This window comes from Toxorhynchites rutilus, chromosome 3 (assembly GCF_029784135.1).
Source record: "Toxorhynchites rutilus septentrionalis strain SRP chromosome 3, ASM2978413v1, whole genome shotgun sequence".
NCBI classification, from domain to species: Eukaryota; Metazoa; Arthropoda; class Insecta; order Diptera; family Culicidae; genus Toxorhynchites; species Toxorhynchites rutilus.
The window spans coordinates 306,314,828-306,340,340 of record NC_073746.1 but is presented as its reverse complement, the minus strand read 5'-3'; the positions used below and the strand labels follow the sequence as shown (position 1 = coordinate 306,340,340).

The window sequence follows — 25,513 nt, the reverse complement described above, 5'->3', positions numbered from 1 at the left end:
ATCGCTGTTGAAGATGTGTTACTCTAGAAAAGCGTGTTAGATTAAAAACATAGCGAGTACACGAATTTAGAGCTACCCGTAGTCTATCTAACGCTCTAGCTGAAGCGTTTAAAAGCAAGACTGCTCCGTACATAAAATGCGGTAGTAACAAGCTTTTAAATAGCTTAATTTTGATATCCGAATTCAACATATTTGCTGTTAACCTTAGTTGACGAAGCCCATAAAAAATTTTAGTGCGTTGGGAGCTCACATGTTTGTCCCACTCAAGATTGTTTTGAATTATGAACCCAAGAACAGACGCTGACTGCACATACTCGATAACATCATGTCCAAGAACTAGCGGTGGTGGGATGTAGTCTACTCTAGATCTTGAAAGAAACATCGCCTTTGTTTTACTAACATTAATTGGCAGAAGATTTGTATGAGTCCATTGATATAACCTTTCTAAATCGCCATTGATCAACCGAGCCATTGTGTAAGTATCTAATTTATTTGTACTCAAATAAAGTTGCACGTCATCAGCAAACATATGAATTTTGCATGATTGCAAGATCGTAGCTAAGTCATTTATAAATAACGTAAATAATAATGGACCGAGCACAGATCCTTGTGGTATTCCGGATAGAATACAGATTGGTTGCGAATCCATACCGTTGACTGACACTATCTGATTCCGACCTGTTAGGTAGGCTTGTATTAACTTAACAGATGTTCGCGAGCATGAAAACAGTGAAAAGAGTTTGTCCAGTAACTTCACATGGGACACCCGATCAAAGGCTTTCGAAAAATCAATAAACAATAAAAATGCGACCCCTTTTTGTCGATTACCCTATGGATATCATCATGAACCTTCAAAATTGCACTAGTAGTGCTATGACCGGGTCTAAATCCCGATTGAAATGGGCTCAGAAGATTATTGGAGTTTAGGAAACTTTGAATCTGTTTTTGTAGAATTTTCTCAAATGCTTTGGACAGAGCACTAAGAATGCTTATAGGGCGCAAATTGTTAAAATTTACACTTCTATGAGATTTTTTAATTGGAATTATTTTAGCCGATTTCCATGCTGCAGGATACTTTGAGGTAGCAATAATCAAATCAAAAATAAAACAGATTTCAGAAATAATAGATGGGAGCAATAATTTAATAAATCGAATAGGTATACCATCCAAACCAATAGCATTCGATTTGATTGAGTTAATAGCCACAACTACATCAATTTGACTAACGTACGAGAAATTGAATCCTGATTCAGTAGGAGGCATCATCTGAAGATGGGAATCATCAATGGTAAAATTCGAACCAAAATATTCATTTATCTCATCGGCAGAACTAGCAAATTGATCAGTTTGATCGGAATTATTAAGCTGTTTGAGTCTGATCCACAAGTCTCTATTAGAAGAGGATGGGAATAAATTTCGGGACACATAATTGGCTTTGGCTGAATTGATCAAACTAGTTACCCTGTTTCGTAGTCTTTTATATTGAACATGGTCAGCCTCATTCCTAGTTCTTTTCCATAAAGAATAGCCAACGTCACGTTCAACCATAGATCGTAAGATTTCATTATTGAACCATGGGTTCTTTTTAGGTCTGCATGCGCGAAGTGGAATAAACGTTTCGTAAAGCTCCAGAATACTTCTGTTAAAGAAGTTCACAGCTACATCTGGATCTGTCATGCTGTGTAGCAAATTCCAGTTCATTGCACAAACAGCATCAGTGAGTGAATCATTATCGATGTTGAAATAATCCCGACAGTATTTTGTTTCGTTGCAATGGTACGATTTAGAAATATTTATCGAAGCAAAAATAATATCATGTTTAGAAAATCCGGGTCCTGAAACTTGATTGAAATTAAATAAAAAATTATGGTTATTTGTTATCATCAAATCAATGAGTAGGAGCCGATCTGGCGTAGTGGTAACATCCATACCTCTCACGCTGAAGATCACGAGTTCAATTCTCACTCCCAACATTCTTCCAAAATTGGAAGTAAAAAGTGACGAACCAGCCAAAAGTGTTGAAAGTCACTATAATACAGATATAAAAAAAAAAAAAAAAAATCAATGAGCGAACAAGTCTCAGTACAATAATGAGTCGGTTCAGAATTTATACATATGAAACCGGAGCTCTCGATAGCATTTCTAAAATTATTGCTACGATTGTCATTTTTCATCAAATCAACGTTGAAATCCCCCACTACAACAGTGTTGGAGTAAAGTGAAGACAAAGTTGATAATTTATCAAACAATACTTCAGAGCAATTATTTCTAGGAGGGTTATAAAGGGTGTGTCACATCAAATTGCATCACGGAAAAAACGCTGTAGAAATTCGCCCAGTAGACCGATCCTTTTGAAAATTTTAGACAGTAAAATAAAAACTATTAAATAACTTTTGGCATTTTCTTTTTATTCATACTTCGAGCCCAAGCCCGTATGCTCGCACCTTCCTCTTTACCCCGTCCATAAGGTTCTGTACAACGTCAGGTTGTAGTTTTTTTTTAACAGAAATCCATTTTCTCTTGAAGTCCGCCTCCGATTTGACAACTTTTGGGTTCTTCCGGAGGGCCTGCTTCATAATCGCCCAATATTTCTCTATTGAGCGAAGCTCCGGCGCGTTGGGAGGGTTCATTTCCTTTGGCACGAGGGTGACTCCGTTGACTTCGTACCACTCAAACACGTCCTTTGAATAGTGGCACGAAGCGAGATCCGGCCAGAAGATGGTCGGGCCCTCGTGCTGCTTCAATAGAGGTAGTAAGCGCTTCTGTAGGCACTCCTTAAGGTAAACCTGCCCGTTTACCGTGCCGGTCATCACGAAGGAGGCGCTCCGCTTTCCGCAAGAGCAGATCGCTTGCCACACCATGTACTTTGTAAACATGGATAGTTTCTGCTTGCGAATCTCCTCCGGAACGCTGAATTTGTCCTCTGCGGAGAAGAACAACAGGCCCGGCAGCTGACGAAAGTCCGCTTTGACGTAGGTTTCGTCGTCCATTACCAGGCAATGCGGCTTCGTCAGCATTTCGGCGTACAGCTTCCGGGCTCGCGTCTTCCCCACCATGTTTTGCCTTCCGTCGCGGTTAGGAGCCTTCTGAACCTTGTATGTACGCAGGCCTTCCCGCTGCTTGGTCCGCTGGACGAATGAACTTGACAAATTCAGCTTATTGGCGACATCCCGGACCGAACTTCTCGGATCACGTCTAAACTGCTTAACTACGCGCTTGTGATCTTTTTCACTGACGGAGCATCCATTTTTGCCGTTCTTCACCTTCCGGTCGATGGTTAGGTTCTCGAAGTATCGTTTTAGTACTCTGCTGACCGTGGATTGGACGATTCCCAGCATCTTACCGATGTCCCGATGTGACAACTCCGGATTCTCGAAATGAGTGCGCAGGATTAATTCACGACGCTCTTTTTCGTTCGACGACATTTTTCCAAATTTACGAAAAATTGACAGTGAAGCATGGCCAACGTGATCTATACACTCTTATCTGATTATAAGCGAAAGCTGAAGACATAATTCCTAAAAATTAAATTTCTACAGCGTTTTTTCCGTGATGCAATTTGATGTGACATACCCTTTAGAAAATACCAAGCAAAAACTTGTTCTGTTTAAAGAAAACGTCGAGAAACAAATATTCTGTCAAATCGGTATCATCTATGGCTCTAAATTCAGATTGATCAATTATATTACAATTAATGTTATTCCTGAAGTAAATGCAAATACCTCCTCCTCTACTATATTTCCTATCGTTTCGTATTAGTTCATACCCCTCAATCGCGAATACATTTTCATTTATTCTGTCAGTAAGCCACGTTTCACTTAGACACAGTATATCGATTTTACTGTCGACTATGAAACGTTTCAGTTCATTAAATTTGGACATTTGGCGTGCACATAAGCTTTGGATATTGATATGACAAATATTAAGTTTATCCACAGTTCATTATAACACGCGGGATACATGCAATACATAGATTTGTAGGGGAAGCAGTTTCGTTAGCCAACATCAGAGGCAGAAAGACGAGACGAACAACAAGAAGACAGCATGTATGGTATTTCCCCTCATTAAAACAATGAACTCCAAAAAGATTCCCCAAAATTTATAGGATTCCATAGAAGGTGAAGAAGCACATTTGTTTGTCCCAGTTGAAGTTTGTTGCGAAAATTATCATTAATACTCCCGCTGAATCACCTCTTCGCATTCCTAGAGCCTTAGTTGATTCTATCCAACATAATTCAACCTTGGTTGGAGCATCTCGAATGGAATGGAATCTTCCCACGCGAGGTGGGAATCAAACACTTGAGCAATTTCAGTTTTTCCCTCCTGAAATGCAGCAAACGCCGCTAGGAGGGAAGGCAAGCCCGAGGACGCCACCGGAAGGATTACGAAATCTGAGCTTCTCCAGTTTCGAGTGTAGTGAATAAAGTACATCCGAGCTGCTCACAGGATCAAGATGAACTAACCGGCAGGATGCTGTGCCTTGCTCAGAGTTTCACCAATCTCACACTGTTATCAGATTGACAGAGCGAAGGAGAATTTTGGTTTTCGCGCTCGAGGTGGATTTGATTCGGGTTGTGTTGGTGTTTTGTCATCGTGGTGAATTTTCCGACCGCAATGTGTTCATTCGGATTGGATGAACTTCGGTAACGCCATCATCGATTGCCAATTCGGAAAACGACTCAATGATTGTTGAAGTTACAAGAGTAACTCTGTAATGTATGGTATGGCGAGTTGGAGTTTTATTCGTGTCCGATTATTCTATTCTAATTTTCTCAAAACAAAAATTAATTCTCACAAAAACATCCAAATTGGATAGATATCTCGGAAATGTCCTTCCTCATCAGCGCGATGTCATTTTTCATGGCTTCATCATTCTAAGTGGGCAGTGCAGGGATGAAGGAATACCTCCCCTTTGCTCGAGTGCCACTCCAAAAGCACCGTCACGGAAGCGTATCATAAAATTGCCATCTCCATCACTTTGCTTAAACGGTCCGTGCATTATCCCACCGAGAAATTACCATTTTGGCTGCGATTTGCTTCTTTTATAGGAGTTTCCATTTCCGAGTCCCGAGTGGGTCATGTTGATGCTTAATGTCATTTTAGTACTGTTCGTTTTTAAGGGCTTTTTTGTGCCTGGGATCTGGGATCTGCCCTAATAATGAGTCGAGCTCATCATCGGCGGTCACGAACGTGTTTTTTGTTCCAATGTTTAGCATTTTGCTTATATAAGAGAATCTATATTTATAAAAATGGAGTGATGTCCGTCTGTCTTTCTGATCCTTATGGACTTAGAAACTACTGATCCGATTGGCGTGAAGATTTGTATGTAGGGATTTTAGAAGCCGGGAAAGGTTCTTATGATGGTTCGAAATCCCTCCCTCCTCTCTAAGGGAGGGCTGTCATACAAATGAAACACAAATTCCTGCATAACTCGAAAACTAATCAAGCAAATGTGCAATTCCAAATTAAATCGAACTAAAAATGCCGATTTTAGTAAGAGAAATCTTTGATAATTTATATCTCAAAAACTATGAGTCGTATCGAAATAGTGTCTTAGAAAGAGTTATAGAGTATTGATGTTAAAACGTAAAAAGAATATACACTGAAAAAAAAAATAGTACTCCTTTTTTATTCACAAAATAACTTTAATTTGCAATATCTAAAATAATATTAATATTTTTTATTTTTTGTTCAATTTTTACGTATAAATTAGAACTCATGTAGAAAATTTAAAAAATGGTAAAACTATTTTTGACGAACTTTTTTATGAATTTTTGAAACCTAGAATTTTTGAATGCTCAATCATTTTTAGCCACAAATTATGAATCCTGATGTGATTTAACACTAAATCTGCCGATGTTTCATGTATACCTATTCCTACCACAGCGGGTCAAGTGACCCTTTATGAATAGTTAGTGAACAATGACTCGATTTATATTGTTTTGTGAAGAAACGTGACGTACTTTATTTCTCCTGTATATTTCGACATTTTTAGAATAATAATTATTAGCAAAATAATGCAATAACAATTTTTGACACGCAAAATAGCACTGTAGCTTGGGCTGGTTACTGTTAGCTCGCAATACAATTGATTCTAATCATTCACTATTCATTCCCAAATGCAACAAAATATATAAAGTAATAGCAAAAATGTGTAATGCAATGGCTTTGTATCACAACCACGCATACAAATCTTTCTGATATCATATTAATGTTCGCACGAGTCAAATGACCCTTTGCGGTAGTTAGGATTGATTACATTTATTTCTCAGTAAAAACAATAACAAGAAAGGAGTAAACACTGAAAAATACATTCGCTGTATGTTTTAGGAAAAGTAGTGTTTTGACTAACAGCTCAAAATGGGTCATTTGACCTCCTCTTTATCAATCTCCTTCTAAATGCAGCCATTCTCGAGATATTTAAAAAAACATTTCTAATTTATTGTTTTTATCATTTTTTTAAATTTTTATTTTTTTCATATAAAATAGAAGTTATGTAGAAAATTTGAAAAATGAGTCCAAGATGATGAAACTATTTTTTTTTTTTTTATCTTCGCTTGTTTTACGTCGGCATATTTCCGCCACTTTAGTGCCAATCACCGACATCAGGGAGGCGACTCCACCTGTTCCTACCTATCAGACTCAACAACTCATGAGCCGGGCCAACTTCTTTTACTTCCCTTCCGAAGGAAGACGTAACCAGAGATTTTTCGCCTCAGAAAATCCCAACGACGCCAGCTGGGATTGAACCCAGGCCGATCGGATTGTGAGGCTGTTACGCTAACCACACAACCACTGGCGCCGTCGATGAAACTATTGTTAACAATCATTTTTAGGCACAAATAATGAATTCTAATGGATTTAAAACAAAAAAGCTCTCTATCAATCTCCTTCTAAACGCAGCCATTCTCGAGATATTTAAAAAAAATATTTCTAATTTATTGTGTTTAGAGTAAATAGGTTCTTTGAATATGTTTGTCGTATTATACCGCCATGTTATTGAGATTTTATGAATTTGCTTATAATTTTCAACAACTTTTCCGACCGATTGATTGAACACATCATTATGGTAAAACTATATGTTTAGGAGTTACGTTGAAAAACATTATCGCTACGTTTTGTATTAACCCTCGTGTCTTCAAATCTTTTTCAACGTACCTCCTAAACATATATTACAGTGACCAAAAATCTCGCCTCGGTGCTTGCAGACAGCGCTGGATGCCAAAGGAGTCCATACCAAATACTAGGAGATTGATTTTTTTTATCTGTTCACATTTCTGAACTGACTTCGATTTTCTTTTTAAGAAAAACTTGAACTGTACACTCAATTTTGAAACATCTGAATTAAAGATTTTTTGTTTGTTTTATAAACATGAAGTAGAAATGTGACCATTTTATTTTTTTTTTCTTATCATTACATGAGAGTAAAAAGGATAAATTTTACCATGAAAATGAGGCGCTTTTAACTATTCACTTTTCAACCCCAAAAACTCAAAAATAACAAACCAACATAGGATGTATACTTAATTTTGCGATTGACTGTATAAATTGGGGTGCCAATGAAAATGGTCATCTCGAATTTCAAATCGTTACTCCATAAAAAATGATCACCACCTCGAAAAAAAACCTATGCATAATTTCAGTACAATCGCACTTAGGGGAGAGTAATAATTGCACCATATCTGCACCAATTGCAGTTGTTGTTTATATTTCCGTCTAATGGAAAAATGTATGAAATATATCACTAGTTTGAAATCCCCACCTTCGCTTTACCAAAACCCCACTTATGATAACTTTACAAAATTGAGAATGAGACATCTATCGTTTCTGTTTCGTCAAGTGTTTCGTTTGTACAAAGCATGGGCGATATTAATCTGTTGATTTTGTGTTTGACCCAAAAACTCTGTAATGGCTAACATTCAACGGAACATCGGTAGAAAATGGTTTATGGTTTTTTTTTTTACCAAAAGATTCATTATGAATACAGGTAAACTTGTTTTCGTGGGAGAGGTAGAAACCTAACATAAAAAACGTGTAAAAAATTGTACTAAACGAGTAGCTCTAAAAATAGTTTTTGCTGCAGAATTTTGAAGCAAAAACATTTTTTTATGCGATGGATGGGGACAGCATTAAAAAATCCACGTAGAAAATAACTCAAATCTTGATGATTTTCATATACCGCACAAAAATAATTGCACCGAAACAGTTGCACAAAAGAGGTTCGCACTAAAAACGGTTTGAATGTAGTTTAATCCCCATAATAAGCTAGATGTAAAAGAACATTATTCATTATTTATGTAATCGTAATCGAATTGCGCATTGAATTTATGTGTGAATCGATAATCGATGAATTGATGGGTCAGCCTGTTTGGGCGTTTATTAATTTATAAAAGAATAATTTTCATCATTGTATTTCTAGATACATCCCCTTACTTTTTAAATGGTTTTATTTAGCTTGCCCTGTAATCTGTTTGTATGTTTGTATGTTTGTAACGTTGTAACGTGTTTGTCTGTAGCGCTGACCTACATTAATAGAAATTTGACCCCCTTTCTGTTGACCGATTGATCTGAAATTTGGAACACACCTTTATCTCTGTAGTCATTATAAAACTGCGTATTTCATGATCTTGAAAATTCAAGATGGCGGCCACTACAAAATGGCGGATCACATATTTTTTCAATTTCAAATTTTCATCGATATGGGTTTTCCTAAACCCCATCAACATGGGTATCAAATGAAAGTGCTTGACTAGTAGTACACAGTTATTCATGAAAAATGCAAATCCAAGATGGCTGCCACTACCAAATGGCGGGCTACATATTTTCTCAAATCCCAATTAATATGGGTATCAAATGAAAGGGCTTGAATAGTAGATCACAGCAGATCATGAAAAATCCAAACCCAAGATGGCCGCAATCACAAAATAGCAAATTACTTTACTAAACAGTTTTATTTAGCTTGAACTGTTTGTATGTATGTTTGTATGTCTGTAGGGTTGTTAATAACCCTACAGACATACAAATAGAAATTTGACCAATAGGAACTGACCGAATTTATAAAACACCTTTAACTCTGCTGTCATTTTAAAACTGCTTATCTTGAGAAATCCAATTTGGCCGCCGCTACAAAATAGCTGATTCCATATCATCTGAAAAAAAGGATGATTGAGATATGTGTATCAAACGAGCGACGTGGAGAATACACTATGTATTTTCTGCAATCCACTCAACATCGGTATCAAATGAAATTATTTGATTGATAGAATACAGTACAATGGTTTTATTGTAGAGAAATATTCTAATGAAACAGATAATGTACTAAAAACTAGAAAATAAAATAAGTAAAAAAAACTTTTTGTGTTAAACGGTTTAATTGTGATTAAACATAATAATGTACTTAAAGCTGGAAAATAATTAGGCAAGTAGCAGTTAGCAGTTATCACACATCTCCTTCATTAGTCTAGGGCATTGATAAGACTGAAATAAAATCGTGGGGCACGTTGGATTTCCATTATCCACAATTAGCGACTTCATCATATGTCCCACGATTTTATTTTTGATTTTGGTTATTTTAGGGTGAGGAATGTCAAAACACCATAGACATGTTTTGTGCCCCCTAAACCTCCACATGCCAAATTTGGCTCGATTTGCTTGATTGGTTCACGAGTTATGCAGAAATTTGTGTTTCATTTGTTTGGTAGCCTCCCTCTAATGGGAGCGAGGAGTGTCGAACCACCATAGAAACGTTTATCGATCCCTGAAACCTTTATATGCCAAGTTTGATTCCATTTGCTTGATTAGTTCTGTAATCATTCAGTCCCTCCTCTTTACAGAGGGGGAGGAGTGTCAAACCACCATAGAAACATTTATTGCCCTCTAAAACCTCTACATGCCAAATTTGGCTTAGTCCTTGAGTTATGGAGAAATTTATGCCTCATTTTTTTCTGTATTATATATCGCTCTATTATCCGGTTGTTTTGAAAACTGGTCCTTAACGTTCTTTTTGTTCACCCTGTGGCCCTTCCCACCGGCTCGTGGCTTCCTGGACGATCGGATGTTCCACCAGCTTCCAACCGTTTTATATTCTTCTGTCGATTCCAGTTTCTCGTTCGCTTCGGTTTTCAGAAAAGCTGACCCCGAGATGATATGGGGGCGTCCTTCTAAGGGATGATAAGAGGATAAATGCGTGGAGAAATTGTTCGTGTGAATATTTTCACGTCGCGTCACAAACCTCAGTACACAAGTAATGAAAAGGAATCGCGTCCGGAAAAGTTTGGTATGCAGTTAAGTCTTGGTGACTATCATTTCGCCTCGCTGTTCTTTGGGCAACGTAGAAAATTATATAATATTTTGATTTCTATCATATTTAAGCGACGGAGTGATTGGTACATTTGAGTTTACTGCATTACTTCATAGAAATACATTCAACATATACATTAGGGAGTCGCGCGGTTCGCGCTCAAACGAAACCCATCCCAGGTTCCACTATTCGTCGAAGGCCTCCCAATCCATGGTGGGATAGCCAATGTTCCAAGCTTTATCAGGATAAATCGAACGCATTCAAAGCTTTTCGAAAACGTGGAACCATTGAAAACTTTCAATCGTATTGAAAATCAATTTAAAAACTTGATCAAAGGGAAAAAACGTGCTTATTGGCGAAATTTCGTGGGAGGTTTGTCACGAGAAACGTCAATGAAAAAATTATGGAAAGTGGCTCGAAACATGAGAAATCGCTCTTCAACAAATGAAAGCGAAGAATATTCACATCGATGGATTTTTAATTTTGCACGGAAGGTTTGTCCTGATTCCGCTCCTGTGCAAAAAATTGTTCAAGATATACCACAAGATAGGTGCGATCTTGATTCCGAGTTTTCGATGGTAGAATTCTCTCTTGCTCTCCTTTCATGTAACAATTCTGCTCCGGGATCGGATAGAATTAAGTTCAACTTGCTGAAAAACCTCCCTGATGTGGCGAAACATCACTTGTTGAATTTATTCAATCGGTTTCTGGAGAATAATATTGTTCCAGATGATTGGAGACAAGTACGAGTTATAGCTATTCAAAAACCCGGAAAACCCGCGTCCGACTTCAATTCCTACCGCCCAATAGCAATGCTGTCTTGTATACGGAAATTGTTGGAGAAAATGATCTTGTTTCGCCTTGATCGATGGGTTGAAACGAATGGCCTACTCTCAGATACACAATATGGGTTCCGCAGGGGCAAGGGGACGAATGATTGTCTTGCGTTGTTTTCTTCAGAAATTCAAATGGCTTACGCCGGATAAAAACAAATGGCTTCAGTATTCTTGGACATAAAGGGGGACTTCGATTCTGTTTCTATAGAGGTTTTGTCAGACAAATTACACTCTCGGGGTCTACCGCCTCTATTGAATAATATGTTATATAACTTGCTTTGTGAGAAGCATTTGAACTTTTCTCACGGAGATTCGACAGTATGTCGGGTCTCTTACATGGGTCTCCCCCAGGGCTCATGTTTAAGCCCCCTTTTGTACAACTTCTATGTAAGCGACATCGACAATTGCCTTACACAAAATTGCAGCCTAAGACAACTTGCAGATGATGGAGTGGTCTCTGTCGTAGGATCAACATAATCCGACCTACAAGAACCCTTACAAGATACTTTGAACAATTTTTCTACCTGGGCCATTGGGCTAGGGATCGAATTCTCCACGGAGAAAACAGAGATGGTGGTTTTTTCTAGGAAGCATAGACCAGCAAAACCAAAGCTTCAACTTTTGGGTAAACCGATCACTCATGCTATGTCATTCAAGTATCTTGGGGTTTGGTTCGACTCCAGATGTACTTGAGGGGCCCATATTAGGTATCTGAGTAAAAAATGTCAACAAAGAATAAACGTTCTCCGTACAATTACCGGCACCTGGTGGGGAGCCCATCCCGAAGATCTTATAATGTTGTATCGAACAACTATTCTCTCAGTGATGGAGTATGGCAGTTCCTGTTTTCAATCAGCTGCCAAAACACACCTCATTAAACTCGAGCGAATTCAGTATCTTTGTCTCCGTATCGCGTTGGGATGTATGCCCTCAACGCATACCATGAGTCTCGAGGTTTTAGCAGGCGTACTCCCACTAAAAGATCGCTTCAAATTATTATCTCTTCGGTTCTTCATCCGGTGTAAGGTTATGAACCCATTGGTGATCGGAAATTTTGAGCAGCTTATCGAGCTAAATTATCACTCTGGATTCATGAGCCCATATCATGAATTCATCTCCATGCAGGTTGATCCTTCTTCGTATATTCCCAACCGTGTTTGTTTCCCTGACTACATCAATTCCTCTGTACATTTTGATCTGTCCATGAAGCAAGATATCCATGAATATTCAGATTATCAACGATCGAGGATCGCTCCAACGATCTTCGATGCAAAGTATGGGGATATCAATTGTGATAATATGTACTTTACTGATGGGTCCACTATAAACGAGTTCACAGGATTTGGAGTGTTCAACAAAATTTTCAGCACCTCCCATAGTCTTCAGTTTCCTTGCTCTGTGTTTATTGCTGAATTGGCAGCGATACACTGGGCGCTGGACAGCGTCGCCTCACGACCTGTTGAACACTATTACATTGTATCGGATAGTCTTAGCTCCGTCGAAGCTATCCGTTCAGTGAGGCCGGAAAAACACTCGCCGTACTTCCTTGAGAGAATACGAGAAATTTTGAGTGCTTTATCCAGACGCTGTTATGTCATTACCTTTGTGTGGGTCCCTTCTCATTGCTTAATTCCGGGTAATGAGAGGGCTGACTCATTAGCAAAGGTAGGTGCGATTGAAGGCGATATTTATCAGCGTCAAATCGCTTTCACTGAATTTTTCTCTTTAGTCCGTAAAAATACCATCGCTAACTGGCAACGCAAATGGAACGAAGATGAATTGGGCCGGTGGCTTCACTCGATTATCCCTAAGGTTAGCCTCAAACCATGGTTCAAAAGTCTGGACTTGAGTCGGGACTTTATTCGCACCTTCTCCCGACTCATGTCCAATCACTGTTCGTTAGACGCACTACTCTTTCGTTTCAGTTTGGCCGGCAGCAATATCTGCGTTTGTGGCCGAGGTTACCATCGAACACGTTGTTTGGTCGTGTGAGGTGTATCTTGTTGCCAGATCGAATTTAGAGAACTCCCTTCGGGCTAGAGGAAGGCAGTCCAATGTGCCGGTGAGAGATGTGTTGGCTCGGTTAGACCTTGATTACATGTCCCAAATATATGTTTTCCTTAAATCTATCGATGTTCGTGTGTGATTATCCTTATATCCTTATACCCTCCATTTCTTCCTTTGTGAGTAATTGGTCCACTTGCTATAAACAGGAGAATGAAATGTAAATTCACAATAGATGTACGAATAGATTTAAGAATTGAGTGTGTGTGATTATCAACCTTGTAATAATTTCCTTATACCCCATCCTTTTCCTGAGAAAAATATGTCACCCTTCTAATCTCGGGTCCACCGCGAGTAATCGGTTTCCCACATTACTAACCATAGATTTAAGAAAATTGTTCATATATATAGTTTTAAAAATATATTTAAGATTTCGGCTCCTTTAAACTTATGTAACTGAGCCTGTAAAAATAAACGAATTTATATATAAAATATATATATATATATATATATATATATATATATATATATATATATACATTAGGGTGGCAGCGAAAGTGGTCATGTCAAATTTAAAAAACCGACCCTGTACATTTTGTTTAAAAAATTGCAAAATTTCAGCTCAATCGGACATGATTTAGGGGTGCCTCAAAACGTTCAAAGTTTTGATTTAAAAAAAAAGTTCTACTTCTAACATTTTTGTGTGTAAATTCTCACTTTGACATGTTCTTGGCATGTTTCTAAATAGAAAAAAAGTTTTCGGAACATGTTCATCGCGATAATTTATACACGAGTTACGTGTTTAACATTAATAGCAATTTTTCAAAGAAGACATGAAAAAGTAGTTGTTAGAAGATTTTTTGCGTGTAAAAGTGCAATGGTATGTATGGGTAACTCGTTGGGAATTGTAAGATCTATTTTTTTAGAATTTTCAAAACACATGTTTTCGAGATAAATGAATTTTAATTTATTTTCAAAATATTTTTTTCAATTTGTTCGATGTTTTTTTTAATGGAACCCTTAATGATTTTCTACAATCCCTTCTTTGATCAACATTTTGAGATCTTGTAGTTTTTAAATTAAGATTTTTGGAAACAAATGTTCAAAAAAATCAAAAATTAAAAAAAACTCACAAAAAATCTATCAGACTTACAAAATTTTAGTCAAATAATGAAATGTAGGAAATTATTCATTGAAAAAAATCACTAAAAAAAATTTAGAAAATTAAAATAATTTTTTTTCCAAAACATGTTTGTTTTTAAATTCTGAAAAAGTAGAGATATAAATAGCCGTTACAATTTCCAGCAAGTCGCCATACACTTTTACAGGAAAAGAGTTTTTCTAACAACAACTTTTTCATGTTTTTCTTTAAAAAATTACTATTAAAGTTTAATTCGTAACAATTTGTTTGTATAAATTATCGCAATGTACATGGCCTGCTAAATTTTTCTATATAGAAACGTGTCAAAAACATGTCAAACGCGAGAATTCACACACAAAAATGTTATGAGTAAAACAATATTTTGTCAGGAGTTTCCATCCAAAATTGCTTTCCAGAAATTAATGAGAATTAAAAAAAAACGTTTTTGAAAAAACTGAATTTTAATTTTCAGCAATTTTGTTTTAAATGTTTAGTATTTTTTATGAAGACATAAACAAAATTCCTACATTTCATCCCTTGACCAGAATTTTGTAGGTATTATACTTTTTGAGTTATTTTTTTTTGTAAAAAATCTAAAATTTTTTTTTGACTTTTTTCAAAAAGTACTTCTATTCTGTTTTGAATATGTCAGGTATGCAAAGTTGCTTAAAAGACCCATTTGTTTACACTCACAACTTTTCACTGGTATCTGAGATGGTGCTGCTAACGGCCAGTCGTATTGGCATGAAATTCATCTATATATTTTTAAAAAATTTCAATGTTTCTCTAAATCAATCATTGGACAAATTTTTGTAAGAGTTATCATTTCAAGTTATATCGATCTATAAAAAAGTTTTCTATTTTTTGAAGACAGTCTAGACCTATTTTGAAAAGATTGAATATACAAAGATACTTACTTCTAATATATCCACATTAACAATGTTTTAATCAATTCTGAGAGGCCAATTAAAAAGACGAGTTGGGACGAAATCCCTCCACTGGAGGTAAGCATGGCAATTGGTTCCCAAAAGCATGATACCATCCATTACTAACATTTATCGCTTGAGAATGAAGATAAGAAGTAAGCCACTAAGAGATTGTGAGACACACAGAAATAGCGTGTATTTAAAAAATTACTCTATGGATTATTATGGATTGACAGGACCACTCAGGAGTAATATTAATTGAAGATCGTACCCAAGATAAGTTCGTGAAATGTGGCAAATAATGCTGCAATGCTCCGAACATTCCCTGGAGTATTTTAAATCTTTTCATTTAATGAGGATTTGTGAACAAAAAAAAATGGTGAGGAAATTCATTTGGGACTTCTTCATAGCCGCATTTACTGCATTACGGCGAAAGTTTTATTTTTCCATTCGCTCACTCCCCAACTTCACGAGGAACAGATGCTGCGGAATGAATTGCGGTAAATTTATTTTTGTAGAGAGAAAAATTCATTCGCAATAATATGTAATTATGTGAATAGACGAAAGCAACGGCTATTGCTTTTAGCTGATGCGAAAGTTTGGCATGCTTTGAGCAAAAATACCATTCATGGCATAATTTGTGCAAAATATTTATGGGAGAATTCAATCATACTTTCCTGTTTCCCTGTTTCCCTGTTTTCCTGCAGGGAAGTTTTATTCTAGAACTAAAAACATTGTCCTTGTATCGCACATTTGTTGACATTTGTGCAGCTTATCATAAAACAAGCCTGCTGAAGCAAAATAATTTATCGACATATTATTGTCGATTATCCCTAGTTCCCTAGTCAAAGAGCTGTGTTTATGATGGGAAAGTAAATAACTGCCACAGAAACCAAGTGAATAGATATATGGAACCGTAATTCACAAATTAATAGTTATATATGCTGATGTGAGAGGACAAAAGCCATATAGATCGTTATGTTTTATGTTTTCTAAATCTGTCAGCAATATCCAAATTTTTTTGGTGATAAAAAGTGTGGATTTTGAGCCTACAAATTACGATCTGCGGACAATTTTTCGCTATAAGCTAACAAAATCCACTTCAGGCTCGCATAGAAGATTTGTGGAAGCCTACAGCGAACATGCTCTCGATAATCGTATTGATATGGGAGGTTATCGAAGAAAATGGATCGAATTGAACCGTGCTCTGTTCCAAAAACGAGCAGAATATCAGAAAAGTGATTACAATGTCCCGTCTCATCGGACAAGATCCTCCGGGGCACTAGTTGAGCTACTCAATTGGGACCAACTACCGCTTGCGGCTCCTTCACCAGACTTGGTTCTTTTCGATTATCACCTCACTTAGCAGCGCTCCAAGTCATATCAAAATTCGAATAAACGGCTCGGTGATCGGTTTTTTTCCAAAACACAAAGCATTTTTTTTGGCTAGGTATTCATTAATTGCCAGACAGATAAGAAAAATATGTAATTTCCGATAGCCATTATTTTCAATGAGAACAGTAAACATGTACAGGGCGGACAGGGCGTTTCACTGTATATAATCGAATCCTGTACATAATCGAGTCAAAAAAAAAATTTTTAATTCGTTTTTTATGTTTTGTTTTTTCAATATAAGAGAAGAATTAAATTTTTTATTCATCCCCTTGAAGTCAGAAAACACCTTTCTTTCATGAAAAATGGGTGGGTTATATCTATGATATAACCGCAAAGTTGACGTGGAACTACCTTAGCTTAGCATTAAGTTTTTGTATTGATTAAATTTCGGATCTTTTTTTCAACTAGCAATAATCGCACCTCGGTAAAACCTCATTGGTTACGATATCGCCACTGCGCAAAGCTAGTAAATTTCTGATTGAACGAAACAATTTCCGAATTCAATTGAATTCAATATATTTGCTTTGTGAGTAAAGAGATTGAATAAATGACATGTAAGGTCAATTCATGCATGGTGATAGTTTATGTTCGTCGTTACAAGTAAATTTAATGATAGTTCTTTTACGTTTGGTATGATGCCTAGGACAAAATATGTGAACGGAAAAATTATCAAACGATTATTTCCCTCTGAAGTTTGCATCTCTCAAGTGTACGTACTTCTCGAACCGCGAATTTGCTTGATTTGATGAACTTCAGGCGCTCAGTTTCGATTTTGACATGCACATCGAACGCATATTGTTTACTCAATAAGCGTTATCGCAGCAAATGATTATCAACATTTCGCTTAGTCATCAAATGTTATGCGTACAAATTCAGTGAGCAGAAGATATGGTGACATATCCTTCAATGCAATCTTGAATAACCAAGCCAAAGCGTTGTTTTCGTATACGCTTTTGTAATCCATGTTAGGAAAACACTTTTCGAAGTGCAAAAAAAACTTGCATGTGCAGAAGTACCCCTGGCTTGCATAACTTCTACTTTTTATACTATAGAGGCTTTAAACTTGAAAGTTCATTCGCCTCTAATGTATGCACGATTTTAACAGGTTCCTAAATTTAGAACACCGTGTTAAGGGAACATATTCTCAGCCATTCCATGCCAAACCGATATAGTGGTTCTCAGATTTTCGACAAAAGTGGTAATTTTGTTCTTTATTGCAAAACACTAGACCCGTATATTTTATTTTTTTTTTACTAGGGTGCCCATTTTTATTTTAGGATGGTCCGAAAATAATTTTTTTTCACTTTTTCCCAATAATAACTTTTTTTCAAAAATTCATAATATTTGGACTACCGAACCGATTTAGATGATCGATATACCTATTTGAATCCAATAAGCTAGCCTTTCATGAAAAAATATTGAACTTGCAAAAATTTTTTTTTTCGTAATTTTTGATTGTAGTCGTTTTTTATTGTTTTCATGGCTTTAGACTAGAGGGCGCTATATATTTTTATATTTTTTCTTGAAAGCTGAGGATTTTTTCAATAACATATCTCGATATCAAAGATGCTATGTTTTCGTTTTTGAGATATATTTTTTCAAAATTAACAGATGGCACGAAAAAACAATTTGAAAAACAATAAAAAACGACCTCAGCTTGAAGAAAAAATATAAAAACATATAGCGCCCTCTAGTCCAAAGCCATGAAAACAATTAAAAACTATTAGAATCAATAATTACGAAAATAAAATCCATCTTTTTTGCAAGTTTTTTTTTATGAAAGGCTAGTTCATTGACTTTAATTTGATATGTCGATCATCTAAATCGGTTCAAAAGTTATGAATTTTTAAAGAAAGTAATTTTTGGAAAAACTGAATTATTCGGACGATACTAAAATGGAAATGGTCACCCTAACGAAAAAAAAATACGATAAAGAACGAAAACTAGTCTGCACAAAAGCAAGTGAGTACAAAACTACTCGTAGTTTGCATTTATTTGCAAGGCCGATTTCCCCAGACACCTTGGTTTTGAAGTCTGTGTTAGGCAAACACATTTCTGTCGGAAAAAAAAATTACCCCGGCCTGCATTAATTTGCAATGCAAATTTCCCCAGACACCTTGGTCCTGAAGTTTTGTGTTGAGGAAACACATTTCAGCCGGAACAAAAATTGAATTTGCAATGCTAATTTCTTCACACTCCTTGGATTTACAGTCTGTGCTAGGGAAACACAATTCAGTCGGAAGAAAAATGCCCCCGACCTGCATGAATTTGCAATGCCAATTTTACCCACGCTCCATGGTTATGAGGTCAGAGATTTGAGGTCTCCAACACTGCTTGGTTCAGAAGTCTGTGTTAGGGAACACATTACGGTGAGAACAAAAATCCCCATGTATTTGCAATTCCGATTTCCCCAAGGCTGCTTGGTTATGATGGCTGTGTTGGGGAAACCGTAAATCGGGCCAATCAAAACGAAGCAGTTATGGCGTTTAGAAAAAGCTTAACATTTTACAGTTATTCAATTGTTTATCTAATGAAAAATAACATTTCATTGATTGCGATAGATGCGTAGAAATATTCCCTATCAACTGATGCAAACAACTTTCCGATCCAGTCAGAAATGTTCGAGTTATAAGCATTCGAAATCTTTCATTTTTTCCTGCATGTTCTGTGTTCAGGTTCTCATTTTACCCCCCATATATTCCGGTTAGACGTAGTCCCACGTCAAAAAAATAAATTTATCCTAAACCTCTCAGGGAGTGATAGATGATCATATTTTATGAAAAAAAATCCTGCTACGCATATGTTCGAATTTCAACAATGAGAGAGTTATAGAACTTTTTTTTCTGTTTCGGACTCTGTTACCTCAAACTGGCTCTACATTAAAAATTACGCTACAGAAGGCGATTCTGTTGCTTCCATTTTGAAGATGAGAAAATTTAGTATAAGATATACTGCCGTTCTACGCACAGTTGTCCCATGTTACTTTTGACGTAGGATTACGTCTTTCGTGAACATATTGGGGTACAGATTGAAAATCGGAAATCGAGCACATCGTGAAAGTTGCTCAGTCATTTCATGATAGATTGATAAAAATTTTGCGTCAATCGATTTCGGCACTCTGTAACAATTTTTTATATTGAAGAAAATAATATATGTCATGAAACTAACTATCGATCAAATGAAAAATCTCAACCCCTATCCTAACGGAAATACCCACTTATGATTGGTCGAAATTGACGACACAGGCGGGGGGTGCCTAACAGAGACATCAAAACCAAGGTGCCCAGGGGAAATCGGCATTGCAAATATATGCAAGACGGCGGCATTTTTATATTGCAAGGTGAGTGATACGAATAATTCTAGCAAATAAAATTTAAATTTGGAACATTAATGTTGGTAGCTTCGTGAAATTTCATATCAATTACCGATCGTGTATTGTGAAAAATTTAGCACAAGTGTGAGTGTAAAATTATATATGGTAGCAGTTGTGTTAAAAACGACTTGATATATGAAACGATTTATTCTAATTTTCATAAATAAAAACCAAGGTGTGTTCCCGCTCGAGAACGGGTCGTTGGGTTCAAGCTCTCTGTTTTGTTGTGTTCATTTTCACCCAAGGAAAGTTTATACGGCGAGAAAAATTGGAAAAGTGAAGAAATATTAGAAAAAGTTATTTTCCATATGCTCTACATATAGTATTTGGTGCTGTTAGTCCAATTAAAATTCGCATTTGGGTGGAATAAACACTCAGAAAGTAAAAGTTATAGAAGGAAATTACCTTTTCCATTTCAATTATGTTTTCTCTATATTAAAGTAAAATGTTTTTACTGATGAGAAAAAATTGATAATTGTGTTCGGTATTAGTAATTATTTTATATTACATTGGTGAGTTTTTTTCTCTTTATTTCATCCATACATAATATAGGAGACATCTCGTCTAGGATCACAGAGGACGGTTTTCACCATATCTCGTTCCACTTCGGTATCTTTTATCTGATACGCACCATCCAATGAGTGTTTACCATCATTCTGTCATCATCACTCGGTAAACACTGGTGGAGTGAACAAACAATATCCAACAACCGAACAAAACGGCCCTTTACAGGGTCAAAGAGTTTAATTATGTAATTCTTCAAACATATCCAAAATCAACAGATAGCCTAACGGAATCCTACGTCAACTATGCGGTCGTGTCTAAGAAACAACCCTCCTGTAACTTTTTTACGATTTTCGCTTTTTTTCATAAAACGTTGTTTTTACGCATAATCTTACGCTAAAACACAAAAAAAATATAGTTTATTCCCAATTATCAAAAAACAACATCAAGCTCAACTGTCCCATGTTAATATTCTATTCATAACTGTCCCACCATGTATTTTTGTAGATCCATATCGAATAAGTCGGTTCAAGTACAAAAATTTCATGTCACACTTTCAGCAGGCCTAATGCGCTCTTTTCTGGATTGGAAGAACGAACTAATTCTCAAACAAATTAGAAAAAGTTTAACAGAACACGTGTACACCTTGTTAGCGAATGCCTAATAACAATGTGATTTATATTCTGCAAAGATGTTGCAGATCACAAATATGCGAGATAACTTTGATTGCGTTTTTCTCAGTTGCTGATTTTGGAACATGGAACAACTTTGCGTTCTACGGCAGTATAGTAGTGGAATATCTAAATTAGTTGATTTAAATAACATTTCGGGAGTGAAAACTTTAAAGTTAGTAACTTTTAACGTGTTATTATTAATTTTATTCTTCAAATTCATAATGAACTTGATTGTTTCTATCAATTAAATTGAAGCTCTCTAACCGGTCTATAATTTGTTCTTTGACACCCAACTTAAATCTTTCTTAATTTTTCTGCAATATCGATGTTTGTTTGTTTACCAGGAATTGTTTTTCCTGGTAAAAATTCAAGCAAAATCTTCAAAAATCACGATTTTTACCCCACTGTACATATACTACTTAAATTTCACTTTAACGTTGAAAGGTTACATATTTGTAATATAAAAAAAATATATTTTTCAAACTGTATATAAACCGAGTCCAAAATTGTATATAATCGAATCACATATAATCGAGTCCGGCCTGTATTTTCAATGAAATGGAACCGGTTTCATATTTATACATTTGTTAAACCAGACAAAACATCTCTTCTGTCCATAGACAGTAATTATTCTGCGTTGTGTCAAGTTTAACGTGCAAATCTAAAATTAACACAAATGAGTTTTTAGTTCTACATGTGTCCGAAATCTATAATTTGCGTGCGAACAAAGCTGTTCTAGTTCAAACACAGATATGCTGCAATGTCACATCACCAAACTTTATGATTTCTATTTCACGCATCATATTTTTTTCTTTGCGTATTCAGAAGCAAAAACCTTTTATTTGTGATATTCGGCCTTCTCATTCGAAATACACACCGATTTGAAGCGCCAGGAGGGCACTCGGTTTCGCAGAACGATTCGAAATTCAGTGTATGTCGAAACGGAAAGGAACCGATTCTATCAGACAACATAGACGTTCGAAAAACAAAAAAATGGGTGGGTTATATCTATGACATAACCGCAAGGTTGACGTGGGACTACCTTAGCTAAGCAATCATTTATTTGTATTGATTCATTTTTTGATGGAAGGAAACAATCCCCGAATTGAATTGAATTCAATATATTTGCTTTGTGAGTAAAAAGATTGTATAATGCCATGTTATGTCAATCCATGCATTGTGATAGATAATGTTTTTCGTTACAAGTAAATTTAATGGCAGTCCTTTTACGTTTGGTGTGATGCCTAAGATAAAATATGTGAAAGGAAGAATTATCAAACGATTATTCTATTTTACGTTTCCTTCTGAAGTTTGCATCTCTCAAGTGTACGTACTTCTCGAACCGAGAATTTGCTTGATTTGATTAACTTCAGGCATGTACGTCGAACTCATATTGTTTAATCAAAAGGCGTTATCGCGACAAATGGTTAACAACATTTTGCCTAATCATCAATAACCGAGCCAAAGCGTTGTGTTCGTACCCGCTTTAGTAATCCCTGTTAGGAGAACACTTTTCGGAGTGCAAAAAAAGTGCGGGTGCAGAAGTACCCCCGGCTTGCATGAATCAACAACTTCAACTTCTACTTTTTATAGTATAGAGACTTTAAACATGAAAGTTCATTCGTCTCTAGTGTTTGTACTATTTTCCCAGGTTCCTAAGTTTAGGAGACCGTGTTAAGGAAACATATTCTAGTTTGTACAAATGCAAGCGAGTACAAAAGTACTCGAAATTTACATGTATTTACAGGGCCGATTTTCACAGACATCTTGGTTTTGAAGTCTGTGTTAGGCAAACACATTTCAGTCGGGACAAAAATGCCCCCTACTTGCATGAATTTGCAATGCCAATTTCCTCAGACATCTCGGTTCTGAAGTCTGTGTTGGGGAAAATATTTCAGTCGGAACAAAAATACCCCCGACTTTCATGTATTTGCAATGCCGATTTTCCCACGCTCCTTGGATTTAAAGTCTGTGTTAGAGAAACACATTTCAGTCGGAACAAAAATACCTCGATCCCTCGCTGTTCAGCTCGTTCAGTAATGATGTTGTCTTGTCGATGTCCTCAGGCGTCGTGCACAAATTACGTAACGCCAAAAATCCGGATTTTGAACCCCCCCCCCTTTCGTAACGCAATTTCCTATCTCTAATAAACAAAAAGTAACGCAACATCTACCCCCTCCCCCCTTATAGCGTTACGTAATTTGTGCACGACGCCTCACGAAAAATTAATGGGTTTCACCACCAGCATATCATTTAGGTATGCTTTTCGTGCGTGATTGAATCGAGAGAAGGTGTGGTTTACGATGGAGATTTGGATGGCAAACTAGAGGAGAATGAACTCTCTGAGTATGAAAATTTCGGCAACTGAGCAATAATCGATAGAAAATTATATAATTTTCGCGATACGAAACATTTTCGAAACAGCCACATCGCTATCGACCGGGAACATTGCGTGAAATTCGTGGCTATCATAGGTCGACCGAATTGCTGATCCGCAAGCTACCTTTGCAGCATTTGGATCTTGGAATTGCTCAGGACTTCAAAACCGACTTGCGCTTCCAAAATTCCGCGGTTATGACGCTGCAGGAGGCTTATTCGAAGATACCAATTTATGTGCTATCCCTGCAAAACGCGTCACATCATGCTCAAGGACTCCAGCTGGCCCATCGTATCCGAGGAGAGCGTGCTATATTAGCTTAGCATATAATCAACGGCCTTTTTCAGAGCTCCAAATTTGATGGATTAGAGTTCAGACATGTTTTTTACAGGCCGAACTGAAAGGAGCATTTAGCGAAAATCGTGGTTTCGATAATAATTCGATACCGATAGGTGCCATGGATATGGATTTCATAATGAAGAATATGAAATACATGACATGATGTAGTGAATATATCCGAAGAAATCACTTTGGTGAAACTGCATTATAAAATTATTTGTGTACGAATGCCGCAATCGATAGTCGACTCTAATTTGCGCTGGGTAATTTCCTCAGAGGACTCGATTCCTCCTTTGAGCATTAAGAAACTCTTTCTGGCAAAACGAAGTGGTATGAATCACATTATTTGAATGATAGAATGAAGAAGTTGTCTGCCAACTTCCTTCAACCTCCAAACATATCTTTCTCCCGTTTGTCGTTTTCGCGTTCGCTAATCCTTTCTCACAACACCCATTTCTCGTTTGAGAAATTGTTGAGTAAACATTGTTTGCCAGTGCGCGTAGAGCGGGAATTCCTAAAGATTCATTGCACCTCTAATAAATTGCCGAAAGACGTGGTCTTACGTTGATCGCACTTGATTGAAAAAATCCAAAACGAAATGTATTTGGTCGCAACATTATATGAGTAGAAAGCAAATAATCGCTCGAAAATGACTTGATTTTCGCGATGATGTTTCACGTTTTTCATGTTATACATCCAATATTGGATACGAAAATTTTCCACTGATGGGGAAAAAAATATTCAGAAGCTTTCCTATTAATTGCGATTGATTGAAAGATCACAAAACCAAATGTATTTGGTAGCAGTGTTATATTGATAGAAAACATTAAAATAAACTCTTTCACATGAATGTGTTTTTCAATTCCCAGGGGAACAGGCAGATTATTTTTCAGTAACGATGATGGCAACGAGAATTCCGCGCGTGTATGTGTGTATGTGGCGGCTCCTCCGATGTTTCAAGCGGAACCGTGGCATCACTCTCCTCCTGATGGATTCCCTTCTGGCCTTAGGTGCATAAACAGGCTCTTGGTGACACCGTTCATCAGCGCTTTCATGATAAACGAAATTAGCTTCACAACAACAGCGACAACATGCTCCAATCGCTGTTCAATCATAACTGAGTGGGTTTACGAGCGGCGCTCGCTTATATACCAATTGGTGATTTCAATAGCCTGTTTTGAAAGCAATTTTAAGACTATTGAAACAAGTTTTTGGAAGAAAAAGTAACAAGTATATGACGCGTAGACATTTTATCTTTCGAATGAAGTGTTTATCATACCATTTCGTTCAGTTGTTTAGGAGCTATTAACGCTCAAAATCTCGGTCTCCGGCGTAACGCTTTCGCGTTCGAAACTTTGGTTTTACACCCCGGTATTGAAATGAAAGACGTAGTCCTACGTCAAAAAAATAAAGCACAGAGTGCAAAGTCGAAATTTTTAGGCGATTTTTGAAATGCTTCAAAATCGTAAAATATCAACGCATGAGGATGGGATATAAATCTCTTTAAAGCATAATTTACATGGTCATTACAATCGATTTCTTTCTGTTTTTTCAAAGATAGAAAATCCAATTAACGTTATCAACTATCTTTCATTTGATTTCTATAACGTTGTTGTGGAACATTCAGTAGCGAGATATTGTACG

At 36.6% G+C, this 25,513-nt stretch overlaps 1 pseudogene; it reads right to left on the bottom strand.

Annotated features, from left to right (window-relative positions):
* Positions 1–16,984: 16,984 nt before the first annotated feature.
* Positions 16,985–17,067, bottom strand: LOC129780680 (U4 spliceosomal RNA; annotated as a pseudogene).
* Between the last annotated feature and the right edge of the window lie 8,446 nt (positions 17,068–25,513).